The 16,092-nt window shown below is 37.5% G+C and overlaps 1 long non-coding RNA gene across 2 annotated transcripts in view; it reads right to left on the reverse strand.

Annotated features, from left to right (window-relative positions):
• Positions 1–390: 390 nt before the first annotated feature.
• LOC103610953 overlaps positions 391–16,092 on the reverse strand; it is a 22,689-nt gene continuing 6,987 nt past the window's right edge. The window contains exons 4-6 of one of the 2 annotated variants that reach the window (XR_552255.1): positions 4,112–4,265; positions 2,824–2,927; positions 391–545 (exon numbers count right to left, since the gene is read on the reverse strand). This is a non-coding gene — a long non-coding RNA (uncharacterized LOC103610953). The remainder of the gene's footprint in view (positions 546–2,823; positions 2,928–4,111; positions 4,266–16,092) is intronic. The other variant, XR_552256.1, reaches the window with a different exon arrangement.

Raw genomic sequence — 16,092 nt, forward strand, 5'->3', positions numbered from 1 at the left:
CTGCCTGAGCTGTTTGATCTTTCTTTCCCTTCTTTCCCTCCCTGCCTATATTAGTCCATTTCTGTTGCTTAAAACAGAATACCTGAAACTGGATAATTTATGAAGAAATAAAATTTATTTCTTATCTCACAGTTTTGTAGGCTGGGAAGTCCAAAATCCTGGGGACACATCTGGTCAGGTCTTTGTTCTTGGTGGTGGCTCTCTACAGAAGTGCAGGGGGTCACATGGCGTGAATGGCTGAGCAAGAGAGAGAACCTTCTCACTCACTCTCCTTACAAAGCCTTCAGAACCACACTCATTACTCCATGGATGGATCAACCCATTCACAAGGACACAGTCCTAACAACCTACTCACCTCTTAAAGGCCCCACCTTTCAGTTATTGTAATAAGATTTTCCAACCTCTTAACACTGTTACAATGGAGATCGAGTTTCCAATACATGAACTTTTGAGGGACACATTTGACCCTCAGCACTGTCCATCCTTTGCTCCTTTCTGCTCTTCTCTGGAGGGTGATTTCTTCTGAATTCATTCCATGGGAGGACCTGGAGAAGATGGGAGATCAGGAGGAGGTATTCCCTCTATTCCCTCCCTGATTCTACACAGGTTAATTAGTACCTGTGTCCTTCTACAATTATAACTCCTGACAGGTGACACCTTGTCTGTGGCTTTAGTTCTCATGTTTTCTCTTATGACCCCTTGAGCTTGAGATTCCTGTTGCCTGGGGTGCTGCAACATTCCACGCTGGTTGTCTTAAACTGCCTTCACTTCTGTAAATCTCTTAATTAAAACATCATCAAAATGTCCAGCTTGGTAAGCTGCCAATCCTTTCCTGCTACGACTCTGTCTAACGGGCCTTCCAAAAGTGCTGAACTCACATTATCAAAAAATACCGAGAGGCTCCTGACTAAATTCTAAACACTGCAAGAGATAAGTGGGTACACAATTGAGTAGTACCACCTCAGTAGCAGTAGAAGGAAAAATTCTAGAAGGTAAAAAAAGAATTGGCAAGTTGGACTTTATTAAAGGACTTTATTAAAATTAAAAATGTGTGCTTTGAAACACCATTAAGGAATTGAAAAGATAAACCACGGCCTGGGAGAAAATCTTTGTAGAGCAAATATCTGATAGAGGGATGGTATGCAAGTAGGCAAGGAACTCTTAAGACTCAACCATAAGCAAACAAAGAACCCAATTAAAAAATAAACAAAAGATCTGAATAGGCACCTCACCAAAGAATAAATACAGTTGTGAAATAAGCATATGAAAAGATCCTCACATCATACTTATATGCCAGTAGGAAACTGCAAATTAAAGCAATGAGATACCACTACACATCTATTAGAATGGCTAAAACCCATTCCACTCCAAGTAACAGAATTCTCATGCATTGCTGATGCAAATGCAAAATGTCACAGCCACTTTGGAAGATAGTTTGACAGTTTCTAACAATGCTAGACATACTCTTAAATGTCCAGCAATCGTGCTCCTAGGTATTTACCCAAATAAGTTGAAATTTTATATCCACAAAAAGCCTGCATACAAATGATTACAGCAGGGTTATTGATAATTTCTAAAACGTGGAAGAAATCAAGATGCCTTTCAAAGGGTGAATGAATAAACAAACTGGGGAACATCCACACAATGCCATACTATTCAATGATAACAAAGAAATGAGCTATCAGGCCATGAAAAAGCATGGAAGAATCTTAAACAAATATAGCTGAGTGAAAGAAACCAGTCTGAAAAGGCTACATCTTGTATGATTCCAACTATCTGACAGTCTGAAAAAGGTACAGCTAGGAGACAATGTAAAGATCACTGGTTGCCAGCGGTTACGGCACATTGATACTGCCATGGGGGATACACGGCATATGCATTTGTCAACACCTATAGACTTGTACAACCCAAAGAGTAAAACCTATATCAAATGTGGACTTTAGTTAACAATATGTATCAGTACTGGTCCATCAACTTTAACAAACGTGGAGCTAATGCAAGACACTAATACTGAGAGGGAAAACCGTGAGGGGGAGGGAGACGAGGTGCATGGGAAATCTGTATCTTCTGGGCAATCTTTCTATAAACCTAAAATTGCTCTAAAAATTAAGTGTACTAAAAATAGTTTTCTACTTTTGAAGCTTATATTGAGAGAGACAGAACCATACAAAAGATGATAGTGTAATGTAATACAGATCATGTAATACAGACACATGTGAAGTACAGTACTTCGTACTTTATAGAGTAACAGAATTGGAAAAAGCTACAAAATGGGGAAAACCTGAAAGATTAGTGGCATTTCATCTTGTTGAATGAATTAATTTGTGTATAGAGATAATTTCATAAGTTAAGAACTAGTCTTAGATTTTTTAAAAAAATTATTTAGTGTTCAAATAAACTTACGAAGGAGGTGTTATTTCCTTTTTATAGGAATCCAAAATTTCTAGATTTCACTTGACTTGCCCAGTGGATGTGAATGAATGAATACAGGTTTGAACACAGGCCTTCTAACCCCAGTCCATTTCACCAAAGTTACAGGAAGAAAGTTATAGGAAGAAAGACCAAATATATGGGGAAGGAATGAGACTGAATATACTGACAGGATAGTATTTTAATAATAAGTACACAAAAAGTAAAAACCAAACAGACGCAGTGATTTTTTTGCTAAAAGATACAGTGAATTTTTTTGTATGAATCTAATAAATAAGACCATGAAAGTCAATTTTACATTGTCATTTTTTTTTTTTTTTTGTTTTTTTTTTTTTTTTTTTAGATGGCATATTAGGTAGCAGGGGAAGCCCAGCCTGGGATGAGGTTACTTACCTGGGAATTAAACAGTGCTTTGTCCTCTGACCACTGCAAGAGAGTGATGGGCGGAGTGACTGGGGGATGAGGATGGGAGCCAAGGTGGAAAGGGTGTGTGGAGCCTGGTTTAAAGGAAAAACACAAGAGGTAAATGTCAACTATTATATAACAGAAAGAAGAATAAAAGACTATAGTCTCAGGTTCCATGACAAGATATTCGAATTAAATGTGATACTAAGTAATAAGGTTTCCTCTGTGGGCCAGATGTTTCTCTTGGTAAACTGTAGTGTAGGTTAAACTTCCCCAAATATTTTGCATAAAATGGTTAAATCCTAGAAAAATACCCCATTCCCTACACTTGCCATTCTAACTTTTATTAATGTTTCTGTTCTGTGTTAAGACATTGGTTTTTCCGAAAAGTCTTCTCTGGTTTTCATAAGGGCAGGGACTGCATCTGTTTTATTCACTTCTGTGTTTCTAGTACCTAACCAAGTCCCTGGCAGATAATATGCACTTAAATTTTTAAATACATAAATGAACGAACAAACACATAAAGCAAATAGTCAGCATTCTGCATTTGCAGAAAAACTATTCTTTCTCCCTTTTTTGCCTGATACATGACTTTTTAAAGCCTATGGTGACTTTGTTAACACACAATGCACACACACACCCAGAATATTTGTTAGTTTTGGCATGAAAGAGTAGAAACTGTCTGCTGTCAGTGGTAAATTTCTCAGACAACACAGTAATCATATTTTCAACAATCTGCATAAATCTAGGAATAGTACATAAGAAAAAGTATTTAACACTGCAAAACCAGGCCTCCCCATGCATTAGTAAGTGGTCTTTCAAACCTTTCTATCTAGGCTCAGCCCACATATGCTCTTTATGCTTCATCTATGGCTAAACTATCTCACAAAATACTTGCTTCTTGCTTCTATATTAGTTTTATCTACCCTCATTTGTTTGTTTTTCTTATTATTAAATAATAAAGCAAATACCCATTATAATGACCCATCTCTGCTTTTTGTATCTTGTGTGATTCTACTGCGTCACCAGACTTTCTAGCTTAATTTCCTTGAGCACCACTCCCTGTTGACTCCCGGCTTCCTCTTGTCTTTTTGTTCCTTTATGCCTGATATGGAAGTAACAGGAACAGTTACTACATGTGTATCAATTAAGTTTGTGCTCTTCTGTAAGTAACAGGAAAGATGACTAATGATGGTTAAATAAATAGCATTTACACACACACACACACACACACACACACACACACACACACACACATACATACATACATACATACATACATATATCCAGGGAAACATTGCTGCTTGCATTTAGTTAGAGACTGAATGGTGTCAGGAAATCCTGTGATCTTCTAGCATTTCCCTCGTATTGGTTGTCTCATGGTCTCGAGGTGGCTGCTAGAGCTCCAGACATCATGTTTGCATTTAAGGCAAAAAGAGAGAAAGAGAAGAATAAAGACAGGTGCAGTCAATTATACTTTTTATCTTTTTCCTGCCGTGAAAACTTTTCCCCATCGATGCTAAAAGACTGCATTTTAGGACTCACTGGTCAGATTGAAAACAGATGTTAGGACTAGTATGAATTAGAGGTTTTCAACCAGGGACAACCTTGCCCCCAGAAGATGTATGACAATGTCAGGAGACATTTTCTGGCTGTTACAGTTAGGAGATGGGTGCTGCTGGCATTAAGTGCATACAGACAAGGGATTCTGGATTCTGGTAACATCCTACCACATACAGGGTGCACCCCCACCCCTTTACAACAAAGAATTATCCCGCCCCAGATCTCTCTTGTGTCAGGGTATGAAACCCTGGTCTAACTCGATCCCTGAATGCTGGGCACAGTGTACCCCAAACAAAATTTGGGTATTTTGAGAAAGAAATAGGCGGAGCTATCAATACTAAACTAATAGTTTTGACCACCATAAATTCAGATCTTTTCCCAAAATATTCAAAACATTGCTCAGGCACAGACTCTATTTTGGCAGAATATTAGAAAACATGATCCTGATTTTCAGTTGGTCTGTATTTTTTCAATTAGGAAAAGATAAAAGTTTTGGAAGACATTCTAATAACTATACAGCCCAACTACTTTATCTACTTTATTACAGAGGAAACAATTATTAATTTTGTATTTTACATAAGCACAGAATAAACACTGAGACTATATTTATATTAATTGGAGACATAAGGTTACCGGCTAACCTGAATCATTAGTTTTCTCAAGGATCAATATCTATTCTCCCGGTTGTGTGAGTTTTTCCCCTCTTTTATCATCAGGCTCTGAGACTATGCCTTTACATTGATAAATATAAAACTGAGGATTTTAAATACATTTTTAAAAATTATACACATATGGTAGTAACTCTTTTATTTGGACCCCTGGGAAAACTACATGTGTGTACTATTTTGAAAGGGTTTTAAATATTAGCTCTACTTATCTTAGAGCTGGGGAGAGGTTATTAACTCTATTTTATACATGAAAAAACTGAGGCTCAGAGAAATTAATTGGCTTGTTCAGAGATCCAAGGTTGGAAAGTAGTTGTACCTGAGACTTCTTGCTAAAAGTTAAGGCATATAATACTTTCATCCATTTTGTGTTCTGGATTATTTAATCAGAGAAAATCCAAGAACATATTAGAGTTACTGTGTTTTGGAGGGATCTGATCCTTGAGGGCTAAAACTGTTACAAAAATATCCCTGATTATTCTCCATGTTAGTTAGAGAATTTTATTTATTTATTTTTGTTTATTTACTCTTATCTCCATGACACACTCTCTTTTCTCTACCCCCAAAGGCTACCAACCATTGTCATGCATTTAATGTTCATCTCTAATGACATATTTTTGCCCACAGTCTTTAATTTTACATTTATTGTCGGAATTGAACACACAGTCAGTTGCCTTTATTTCAACAAGAATGTGGTTGAAACCAAAGTTGTGTTACTTTGGACTACATTAAGAATTTCGATTTCCATTGACTGAATTTGAGATGTGTACTTATTACCACTAGAATCTGCATTTCATTCTTTCCATTTTGCACTCCTCTCTAGAAAATAATATTTGTACAATTAAACAAAATATTTAACAAATGGCAAAAATGCAAGTACAAAACTGGTCACCTTATCAAAATGTAAATCTGACCATCAGCACCACCATCTCGCACATGTGCACACACATGCGTGCACACACATGCACATTGTTAAAGCTTCTTTAATCACTTCCCATTGCTTTTAGGTTAAAGACTAAGGTTTGTATGAAGGCAAATAAGACCTGGCATAGCTCGGCTCTCACTCAGCTCTCCATCCTGACGGGGTACTGTGCTGTCTGGCACTTTCTGTGTTGCACCCACTCTGGCCTTCCACAATCCCTGCTTCTCACATGCTCCCTCCTGCCTCAAAGCGCTTCCTCAGCCTAAACACCATCTTTTCTCACCTCATCCCTGTCAAGTTTATTAGTTCAAATACTCTGATGGGAGTGTTTAGCACTATATACCTCCGCACTACAGTCCATGCCAGAGTTGTAATTTTACATTTGATTTAAGTGACCTTTTATTTAATATTAGTTGCCTCCTCTAGAACACAAATTGCTTGGTGACAAGGACTATTTTTTTTGGTCTTTCCTTGTATTGCCACAGACTGGCACAATGTCTGGTGCTTAATAAAATAATGACAACAAAGGATAGTTTGTCCTATTATATGTTAACTCAAAGTGTTTATTTTTCATTAGTGAGGCATTTGGTGGGCATCAATAAATTGCACTCAAATGCCAAATACACAATACTGGAATACTGCTCTACTATATGCTCTCTCTTGTTCTCTTTTCTGGGTCATTCCAACCTCCTGGGAAATTGATACATTCTAGAGGCGCAATTACGGCCACCAGGGCAACAGTAAAGTTTCTTTACATCAGTGACTGGCATGCTTCTTGTAAGATCCCTTGAGATGGAGTAACTGTGCCATTTCAAAATAGCCTCAATGGACAGGGAGTGTTTTGTTTCCAGAGTTTAGGTTATTAGTAATCATAAGATAGGTTGAATGAACATCATTGCAAACACCTTTGAAGAAAGGGGCATGGGCAAGATCCAGGCTGATCTGAGACAGATTCACAGAGAGCAAAATATTATCAAAGAGACTGGGGAAGTGTCATGAACACAGCTTTCTTCTGGTCCCTGGTAACATTGCTCTTACATTCACTGGGACACTGGATTTAAAGAATCATTTATCTACCACTACTCCTATAACTCTCTTAAGACCACATGTGTGGCCTGTATTTGCTGTTTGGCATACATTCCTTTATTCTCCCACATTCACAAAGGAAGAAGCTTTCATGACGCTCTATAAGTCAAGGGTTATATTGTTATGTATGTATTAGTCATTACACATAAACAACTCTGGGGATGAATATTATCTAAGCAAAGCTATTTCATTCTCTATTTGTTGAATGTCATGTGTCTTTCTTGTTTTTTTAATCTAATGACATTTATTTGTACCCTTTGCAGTCTCTGAATTTATAAAATCATGGCTAATTCTACAAAAATATTCAAAAATTATCTTTTATAGGACATCCCATCCATATTTTGGGGAAATAATTTAGGTACTTATGAAGAGTTTTATACAGCTCTAGAAGTGATGGCTAAGTGATAGCCTAAACTAATCCTTTTACTTAGAAATAAAACTGAATAATAATATATTTATGTGCTGATATTAAGCAATAGGCCTCTATTAGGTTAAATGTTGGGGGTATTAATTGGGTCCTTGGTTGCAAGCAAGAGAAACTGACTTGCTAATTTATGAAAGAGAAATTTATACAAGATATGAAAATGTTTGAGTAAGGATTGAGAATGGGCGGAAGATCAGAAGCTCAGGTTTGCAACTAGGGTAGAAACTTGGGAGCTGTGAAGGGACAAGAAGCGGGGGGAGGATGGGACGCACAGCAACCTTCTAATTGCCCACACATCCTGAGCAGGAAACGCCACTCTGCTGTCATCAAGACCTCTGCAGGGAATTACGTCCAAACCTCTCTTTCTTACTGGGTGGTTCTGCCTAGGGAAATCTGCAGTTGCACTTAGACGGTGGTTCAAGCTGGAAAAATAGGGGATGGAGCAGCTGCGGGCTCACCAGGCATCTCTCTTATATAATAATGGCAGAGCTTCTCTGAGTAGACTAGATGGAGCTTCCTCACAGCATCGTAGTCTCAGGGAAGTGAGCTTCCTGAGACAGCAGTTCAGGGCTCCAACACAAGAGTTCCAGCTACCAAAGCTTCACCTCAGAAGTCACACAATATTATTTTCACAAGTCACATGCCTTCTCAGACTCAAGGGGACAGTAGTTAGACCCCACTTCTCAAAAGGGGAGTAGAAAGGTCCTAGACACTTTGGAAAGAACAGAGACATTGTCCTAGCCATTTTGGGAAAATGCAATTTATCATTCATAGGATAATAGTATTTCATCACTGCTGTAGATTGGATACCACCCCCCCACCTACTTAGTCCCCACTGTAACTGCTGAGGGTGGGAAATCCTATTATGGTAAATGAAAGGTGGGGTCATGAAGAGATAATTGGATTGTAGGACCATGCAGTAGTGAATGGATTAATAATGCTGGTCAGGGCCGTGGTTCTGAGGGCTTTAAAGGAAAATGCAAGAGAGGTTTTTCTTTCTCTGCTCTGCCATTTTCTGCCATGGGAGATCCCTGGGTAACTGTCACCACCACCGAGACCCTGACCAGGTGTGTTCCCTGGACTTCCCTGGAAGTCCTTCAGACTTCCTGGCCTCTGAAAATGTAAGCAGTAAATTTCATTTTCTTATAAATTACCCAGTTCCTGGTATTTTGTTATAAGCAGGAGAAACAGACTAATACAATCACATTCCATTTAGCATTGTTTGCAATATCCTCCATAGAGTGACTATAAAAATTCACAAATTGTTGGAACTTTAAAAAGAAAGTCATCGTTCTCTTATTCTGATTATTTTAATGCAAGAATCTTGGGAAATATTTGTGTGAGTTTACTGATAAGGTATGTTCAATTTACTGGCATAACTACTTCAGGTTCAGAAGATTGCGCTTAATAAATGAGGGTTGAAATTAATTATGACTTTTTTTGTGACAGTTATAAAATATTGCTATCCAGAAAGACAGAAAAGTAAGACATTTGTAAATATTTGCTAAGTGTTTGTTATAATGTGAAAGACTGGTTCAAAGGATACTGACTTTGGAGGCAGAGAGATATGAGCTCCAATCAAGCCCCCACCACTTATTAGTTAAGTGACAACAAAGACTGTAATTGCCTTTTCTAAGCTATAGCTTTTCATCAGCAAAATACTACTCCTACCACCACTTGCCATGTAGAGTTGCTGTAAAAATTAGATTATAAAAATTAGATATAATGGAATTCAACTGACTAACCTTAATAGGTCCATAGGCAATTGAAGAAACGCCTAACATCAAGCCAACTAACAGAAAGTGGGAAAAACCCCAATGCTTCCAAGTACTAAGATAATGGATAATAATAGGACAAATGGTCAATAGAATCGGTTTTTATTTTTCATCCATCTTTGTTGTTATAGATTATATGAGAGGACTTAAAAAAAGTTAATGACAAAGGGAATCAAAATATAAAGGTAAAAAATACAAACTTTATTTCTCAACATAAGCTCCATCAACTTCAAGACACTTTTGTAAGTGATGACACCAGCCATTTAGTCTATCCCTAATAAACTGTGTATCCTGGGAAATCATGTCAAAGCAGTCTTTTTTACATTAACTGAAGAAAAATGGCTATCCTTTAAACATTTTTTAAGATTAGAAAACAAAAAGTCAAAAGGAGACGAATCAGAACTATAAGGTGGAAGCCTAATGATTTCCCAGAGAAACTCTCACAACACTGCCCTTGTGTGATGAGAGGAGTGAGCAGGAGCCTTGTCGTGGTGGAAAAAACTCTCCAGTGAAGCTTCCTGGGCATTTTTCGGCTAAAGCTTTGGCTGACTTTCTCCAAACACTCTCATAACAAGCAGATGCTACCGTTCTTTGGCCTCTAGAAGGTCGACAAACACAATTCCTTAAGCATCTAAAAAACTGTTGCCATGATGCTTGCTCTTGACTGGTTTACTTTTGCTCTGACTCAAGAGACCACATCCACCTTTTGGTGGCCATTGCTTTGCTTTGTCTTCAGGCTTGTACTTGTAAAGCCATGTGTCCTCTCCTGTTACAATTGTTCCATAAAATGCTTCAGGATCTTGATCTCACTTGTTTAATATTTCCATTGAAAGCTCTGCTCTTGTCTGCAGCTGATCAAGGCACAACAGTTTTGGCTCCCATTGAGCAGAAAGTTTACTCAACTAATTTTTCAGTCACAATCATGTAAGGAGAACCAGTTGAGATGTCTATGGTGTTGGCTATTGTTTCTGCTATTAATCTTCAGTCCTCTTCAATTAGGGTATAAACAAGATTAATTTTTCCTTGCAAACTGATGTGAATGGTCTGCTGCTGTGGGGTTCGTCTTCAACATTGTCTCATTCCTTCTTAAAATGAGTTATCCATTTGTAAATTGCTGAGTTCTTTGGGGCATTGTCCCCATACATTTTTCATAAAGCATCAATGATCACCATTTTTTCTTCCAAGCTTCAGGATAAATTTGACGTTTTTGTTTCAGTTTTAGTAGAATTTATGTTGCTTTGATAGGGACTCTTTTGAAACTCCTGTCTTATCCTTCTTAGTGCCTCAGACTAGATTCTGTTGAGACATGTTATGAGAAGTTAATAGGAGTTTATTCTGGTGCAAAAATTTTTTGAAATTCATCAATAGTTTTTTTCATAATGCGCATTTCCCATGAACTTTTTGAGAACCCACTGTACAGATCTTGCAGTGATTAAACCTAGGCCAAGCTAATTCTTAGCTGCAAATATAATGACTTTAAAAGACTAACTGGTCTAAGAAGAAATTCTCATACTAAAGTTTGTATGCCTGCTACAGACTGAGCCATAAATAAAGGAAGAGAAAGGACTTTCAGGATCTGGAAACTGAAAATGCAGTCATGTGGAAACGGTTCTTTTTCCTTCACTTCAGCAGTAAGATTTGGGATGTTGACCCAGTAGACAAAGTGGTACACCTTCCAAATCCTTTCTTTGACTTTGAGGTGTAAACAGTGCGCCTTCTTGCCATTATTATCATGGCTTACTTTTTGACTCTGAAGACTACTGACTCAGAAGAGTTCATGTCTTCATAACCATGATTTAAAATTAGTCAGGCTGCTTGATTCAAATCCCAGCCCCACCACTCAATGACTGTGGGGCCTGGTCAAGTTTGTTACCCTCTCTGTGCCTTGGTTTGCTCATCAGTAAAGTGAGAATATTGATGGTCATAAGGAAAACTAAATGAGACAATCAGCATCTAGCACACAGAAAGCACTCAAGTATTAATACATAGTAGCTGCTGCTACTATAAGGAGCTATTATTGCATATGCAATGAAGAAACCTTCCTTTAAATGATAATTAACTATAAAGTGTCCTATAACATCAAAGCATTAGATCATTTCCAGCTACAGCAAAAATAAATGTAATGACATTTCTCATATGTAGTAAACTAAGTTATAGATTATAATCTTTACATCTTATCTCACTGCAGAATATTAAATTCAATAGTAAGTAGAGAAAAGCTTATTTATAGACTGTCCTTTCCTGCAAAAATGGAACTGCAAATGGATCCAATGTAGAAGGAGGGAAAGTGTGATAAAGTTCAGAGTAGAAAGCAAAATGTAGATACAAAAGAAAAGGAAAGGAAAATGCACTGCATATATCTGCATGTCAAAAATTTCAGGGGGTGTTTCTTTTTGTTGTTGTTGTTGTTGTTTTGTTTTGTTTGCCAAAGCCGAGCAGTCCAGAAACACTCAGGCTGAGTCCCGAGCAGAGTCATCGACTAAACACCCATCTGGAAAGAAGACTGGTTTGGGCCAGTCTAATGGAAATAAACTTTTAGTCTCTTGCTTCTAACTGGAAACAATTATTGTTGTTCCATTTTCATGGAGATGGTGGCCACTAGAAAGTTTGTGTTGTCAGAATAGAAACCAGCTATTTCTTTCCAAAGCCTCCACTTTTATACTTTAAATATCCTTGTCCTAGTTTGTGTAGCCTCTGTGCGGCTTTCTTCAGGTTCCCCACATTCACTTCTCTACTTCAATCCTTTAAAATCAATTTCCACAGAAAAGCATCAGAAACATCCACACACAGCACTTAGCTAAGTCACAAGAAAACACCTCCTGTGTTAATTTTCAAGAGAAAAAGAATAAAAGAGGCCGGCCCGGTGTGAGTGTGGCGCTTGGGAGTGTGGCGATGCTCCTGCCAAGGGTTCGGATCCCACATAGAGACCGGTCCGCTCACTGGCTGAGCGCGGTGCGGGCGCGACACCGAGGGTTGCGATCCCATTACCAGTCATACTAAACACCCATCTGCAAAGAAGACTGGTTTGGGCCAGTCTAATGGAAATAAACTTTTAGTCTCTTGCTTCTAACTGGAAACAATTATTGTTGTTCCATTTTCATGGAGATGGTGACCACTAGAAAGTTCCTGTTGTCAGAATAGAAACCAGCTATTTCTTTCCAAAGCCTCCACTTTTATACTTTAAATATCCTTGTCCTGGTTTGTGTAGCCTCTGTGTGGCTTTCTTCCGGTTCCCCACATTCACTTCTGTACTTCAATCCTTTAAAATCAATTTCCATTGAAAAGCATCAAAAACATCCACACACAGCACTTAGATAAGTCATAGAAAAACACCTCCTGTGTTAATTTTCAATAGAAAAAGAATAAAAGAAAGAAACAAACAAGAAGAGAAGGAAGGAAGGAAGGAGGGAAGAAAAAATATATCTATGGTGGGATGACAGATTGATGTGACATCAGAATTTGAAAGGACACAGTAAACACAGTCAAGCTCAGCTACACAACTTGTGGGGCCAGTGCAGCATGAACATTTTGGGGCTCTCACCCAAAAAAGTATTAAGAATTACACAAATGCAGGAGGAGACCATAAAACCAAATGGGGAGCTCTTCTGTGCATGGGGCCCTGTGCACAGACTGCACACCCCGAAGGTGGCCTCGAGTGTAGTTTCTTTGTCTAAAAATACTCCTCTTCATGAACCTTCATTCTCCGCTTAAGGAAGAGAGACATTAACTGTTAGTGCCACCCGGGGTGACTCTTACTCTGATCTGATAAATTGCTTTTAGATGCTCCCACATTTGTCTAGGAAGAAGAGCTGAGTTTCCCTTCTACCTCTCCTCCTCTGACTAATCTCTAAAAGTTTTTAGGGCCTCCTGGCGGAAGAGTGTCACTGTAGAATGTAAGGAGCGAGGTCTCTGGCCCAGTGTCCCCTGGTCCTTCTATTTGCTGGTTAACATCTCCTGTGCGTCTAAGGGACACTCGATATTGGAAGCCAAGTCTGCATCAGATTCACTTGGGATCTGAGAGACTGCCAGTTCTTAGAGGGACTGTCATTACTAGATTTTTAAAAAGATAGGATACAAAGTTAATTTCTTCTTCTGCTGTGTGGGAACTTGGGAGAAATATCACATTAACCAAAGACAAAACATAGGGGTTGTACCTTTCCTTTACGTATGAATACAGGCTGTGATTCACAAGAAATTTATAACCTAGTCATGTACAATAGATTGTGTATGTTGAATGATTCTTGCATCCCTGGGGTGAATCCTACTTGATTGTGATGTATAACTTCTTGTATGTTATTCTACTTGTGAATATTTTATTGATGGTTTTCCCATCTATATTCATCAAATATATTGGCCTGTAGTTTTCTTTTTTGGTGATGTCTTTATCTGCTTTTGGGATCAGGGTGATGTTTGCCTCAGAATGAGTTTGGGAGAATGACATCTACAGGAAACTGTAGTTAACATTATTATTCATGGTGAAATACTTGAAGCTTTTCCAGAAAATCAGGAACAAGGAAATAATGGGCCCTCTCGCCACTCACAAAATTGCACTAAAGTACTTCATACTTCAATAACAGAAGAAAATGAGATAAAAGATTACAGACTGGGAAAAAGAAATCAACAAAATTGTCTTTGGTTGCAGGTGATATGAGTATCTGCGTAAAAAATTCTAGTAAATAAATGAAAAAACTCCTGGAATTAATAAGTGAATGCAGCAAGACTGCAGGACACAAGGTTAATAAACAAAATTTTATCACATTTCAACATACCAGCAATGACCAAGTAGAATCTTAAATAAAAAACACCATACTATTTTTCAGCACCTCAAAAAATACAATAGTTGCAAATCATCTATGCAGAAGAAATTAACATCAAGAACATACCAAATGTTTCACAGCTACATAACAAAACAGATAACTTGTTTAAAAAACAAGCAAAGAAGGTGGCTGACTGGTTACCTCCATTGGTTAGAGACAGAATTGTAACACCAAGTTCAAAGGTTCAGTTCCCCATACCAGGCAGCCACTCCAACACCACCCCCCAACAAAACAATAGCAAAGAAATTGAATAGACATTTCTCCAACAACGATATACCAGTGTCTAACAAACACACGATAAGATGCTTAACAGCATTAAACATTAGAAAATGCAAAACCACAATGAAATATTGCTTCACACTCAATACGGAATAACAGGTTTCAGTGAAATTGGAACTTTAGTATGCTGTGGGTGGCAATATAAAATGGTGCACCCCTTGTACCATTTAAAAATATATATACTGGCTTCTCAAAAAATCAAAAATGGCATTACCATGTGATTCAGAAGTCCAAGTTCGATGTATATATCCAAAATAATTAATAGCTAAATCCCCAAAAGATATTTCCACACCAGTGTTCATAGCAGCCTTAGTCACATAGTGAAGTGGTGCAAGCATTCCAAACGTCTATCCAAGAATGAATGGATAAATAAATTGTGGTATATACACAGAAAGGAATATTATGCAACCATAAAAAGAAATAAAATCTTGACATATGTTATAACAAGGAACAGTGAGGACACTATGCAAAGCGAAATAAGCCACTCACAAAATCACAAGTATTGTATGGCCCCACTGATACGAGTCAAATTTAGAGAAACAAAACTAGAATATCAGGTGCCAGAAGCTACAAGGAGGGGAAAATTGAGGGTTGTCGTTTAATGGATATAGAGCTTCAATATTCCAAGATAAAAAAAGTTCTGGACATCTCCTGCACAACACTGTAAGTATACATAATACTACTTAAACGTAAAAAATGATTCAAATGCTAAATTTTTTGTTATGTGTATTTTTCTTTACCAAAACTAAAATTAAAATAAATATTTTAAAAACCAATAGATGGAACAAACTAAAATATTAAAAAATATATGATTAATGAAAAAAAAACTTGGGAAAAGAAAAAGCAAAGGATTAAAATGTAGATGAGACAACAACAAAGAAAAATAGCAAAATGGCAGACCTAAATCTACCCCTTTTAATAAGTAGATTAAGTGGAATTAGTCTAAATATTCTACTTAAGGCAAAAACTATCAGATTCGATAGAAAAGTTAAGACCCAATAATATGCTGTCCAGAGACATACACTTTAAATACAAAGACACAAACAGACTGAAAGTTACAAAACAAAATTAAATTAAATGTGCTACACAAACACTAATTATGAAAAGCTTAAGTGGAAATATTAATACTAGCCAAAAGAAGCTTCAGCACAAAACATATTACCAGGTATAAATGGAGCACTGAAGGATGTGGGCCACAATATTGCCTATCACAGCATGGAAAATGGAAAGGAAATCTCAACCTCTCAGGGCTCTGCCAAAGGAGAATTCTGTGAACAATGGGAAAAGTGCTAGCTGGTCTCCTCTCTCTGCCATTGAGAAAATATGAGAAGAAAGATAAATTAAAGAAGGTTGAGTGGCCAGATCACTAAGATAGTTATTAGAGCACAGTTTTGATAACACCAAGGTCAAGGGTTTGGATCCCCACATAGGCCATCAATCAGTCAATAAATAAGTAACAATAAAACAAAGAAAGATGCTCAAATTCAAACAAAATTTAAAGAAAATGTAAAGGAGCCAAAACTTGCTGAGTTCAAAAGAAAACTACTTTTCACCCCAAGTTTTTTCCAACAAAATATTTTCAAAGACACAAACTACTTTGTTTCAAGAATTACAGTGTTTTGTTTAAAAAAAAAAATTTCCAGTATTCTAAGTACCATAGGGTGTGATACATAGACAGTGCCTGCTAAATAAAACTCCTTAAGAAATAGCTGCCTCAGAGAGAAAG

This window comes from Galeopterus variegatus, unplaced genomic scaffold (genome assembly GCF_000696425.1).
Source record: "Galeopterus variegatus unplaced genomic scaffold, G_variegatus-3.0.2 Scaffold12130, whole genome shotgun sequence".
Taxonomy (NCBI): domain Eukaryota; kingdom Metazoa; phylum Chordata; class Mammalia; order Dermoptera; family Cynocephalidae; genus Galeopterus; species Galeopterus variegatus.